This window comes from Colobus angolensis, unplaced genomic scaffold (genome assembly GCF_000951035.1).
Source record: "Colobus angolensis palliatus isolate OR3802 unplaced genomic scaffold, Cang.pa_1.0 Scaffold494, whole genome shotgun sequence".
In the NCBI taxonomy this organism is placed as follows: domain Eukaryota; kingdom Metazoa; phylum Chordata; class Mammalia; order Primates; family Cercopithecidae; genus Colobus; species Colobus angolensis.
Genome location: NW_012118421.1, coordinates 450,873 through 452,970, shown reverse-complemented (window position 1 = coordinate 452,970; position 2,098 = coordinate 450,873). Strand labels below are relative to the sequence as shown.

The following is a 2,098-nucleotide window of genomic DNA, read 5'->3' as shown; positions in this document are numbered from 1 at the left end:
ACAGAGTCTCACTCTGTCACCCAGGCTGGAATGCAGTGGTACGATGCCAGCTCACTGCAACCTCTGTCTCCCAGGTCCAAGTGATTCTCCTGCCTTGGTCTCCCAAGTAGTTGGGATTACATGCATGCACCATCATGCCCGGCTAATTTTGTATTTTTAGTAGAGATGGGGTTTCAGCATGTTAGCCAGGCTGGTCTCGAACTCCCAACCTCAGGTTATCTGCCCGCCTCAGCCTCCCAAAGTGCTGGAATTACAGGTGTGAGCCACTGCGCCCAGCCAAAATTTAATTTTCAAGTGGCCAGTAGTTACTCCAATCAAGCCAAAAATAATTAGTATCATTTTCCAGCCCAAGTTGCAGAATGACAGAACAGAGAAGGCATCTCAGAAGAATTTTTTTTTTAATCAGTGAACACTTTATTGAATGCAAAACAAGATTTAGCATCTTTGCCTTCGTTGTACACAGCTGAAGCGGAAACCCAGGGAGGTGAGGACTGCATGGTTTTCCTTGGCTTGGGAAGTGTGCACCCTGCAGTCCTGTTGTGTTGTGGGAAGATCAGCCCATGTTCTGTCAGCTGCCATAGCCCCTAGGATGGGTGCCCTTCCAGTCATCCCACTCCTGAGCTCTGTAGAGTGTTAGTTCATCATCCTCTTCCTCCTTTTCTTCTTGACCTTCCTGTTGCTGAGCTGCTTTTCTGAATTCCTCTGGTGTTGCCTTGGCTATTCCCTGATCTGGTAATGCTCCATATTTCTGATGTTGCTCATACCAGTCACTCACTGTCATAGTTGCTAGACTTGGATAACCAGCTCCAAATACTTTGGCTTGGGCCATGTTCCGAGTGAGAATGAAGGGTTTCACTGGAGGTCCCTCCTGGCGAGATGAGTTAGAAGTTGATGCCTCTCTTGAAGAGTCTCTTTCTCTCAGGATCTTTATTTCCTGGTCAGTGCTCTCAATCTCTTCTAAGCTGATATCAATCCACCTCTGAAGGCGAAGAAGATAATATTCACGAACACGCTCATCATCTGCTTGACCACTTTCCACAGCAGATTTCATTGCAGACAGCCTATGCTCCAACTCCTTCTTCTGCTTGTGTCTCTCTCTTAGCTTGTCTTTGAGACGCCATAGCAATGAGGCTAGGATAAACCATGGAGGAATTAGCAGTGTGATTTTCAGCTGAGTTCTTGGTTTTGGGCAGCTCAAACTCTGCCACATGACATCAATGGCACAGTTACGTAGTTTATAGTGTTTTCGAGCCCACTGCAAATGATCTAGACGCTTGCTGGGCTTGACTTGTTTCATGGTGAGGGCTCCTTGAAACACTGGCACCAACAGGTACTTCAGGTCGGTGGAAGCAATTGCTTCCAAATCTTTATTTTAGCTGAACAAGTCGAGCTGCAATAATATTTCGGCAGCCTTCTCAAGGAAGTCCAGGCCCTTGAACACCTTCTCCTGGACTATCCGGCAACCGGCAGGTTCAGTCGCTACTTCTGCATCATCCAGAAGCTGTTTGCTGGTTTCGAACAGCTCGGGGAGCTGTGGCAGCAGTAACTCGTCTTCAGCAGCCATCTTGGAGAGGGATGAACAAGAAATTATTTTTAAAGGAAAACTTTCAAAGTGAAAAGAGAAATATATCTTCTCCTGGGAGTACTAAAAGAAAACCTCAACTTAGATGAGTTATCTCACATTTTCCAAACAATAATCACCTTTGGGCCAAGAAGAGGTGTGGAAAGTTTCAAACAGTTTTTATAAAGGAGGTACAACTGAAAAGGGGTTTTAACACAACCACCTCTCTCACAGGCTTATTAGATCCTGATCACCTAAGAGTTTCTTGTCAGCACTCCTGTCAAATGGATGAAATGATCCCGGAAGGCTACCTCTGACAAAAAGGAAGGCACAGCGGAAATGTCACTGTGTAAGAGTGCCAATGGGCACAGATGTGGTTATCATCTTCCACTAATCATCTAAGAAAAAAGCATCTTTTGGTCCTTTTGGAGGCTAAATGGGATGGTTACTAAGTGGGAAGGATGTGCTTTCCTAATATAGCAGCATAATAATTATTCTAAAATATTTTAACCCTGGCTGGGCGCAGTGGCTCACACC

General features: G+C 45.5%; 1 pseudogene; it reads right to left on the bottom strand.

Annotated features, from left to right (window-relative positions):
* Positions 1–553: 553 nt before the first annotated feature.
* On the bottom strand, positions 554–1,564 carry LOC105524265 (annotated as a pseudogene).
* Positions 1,565–2,098: the final 534 nt, after the last annotated feature.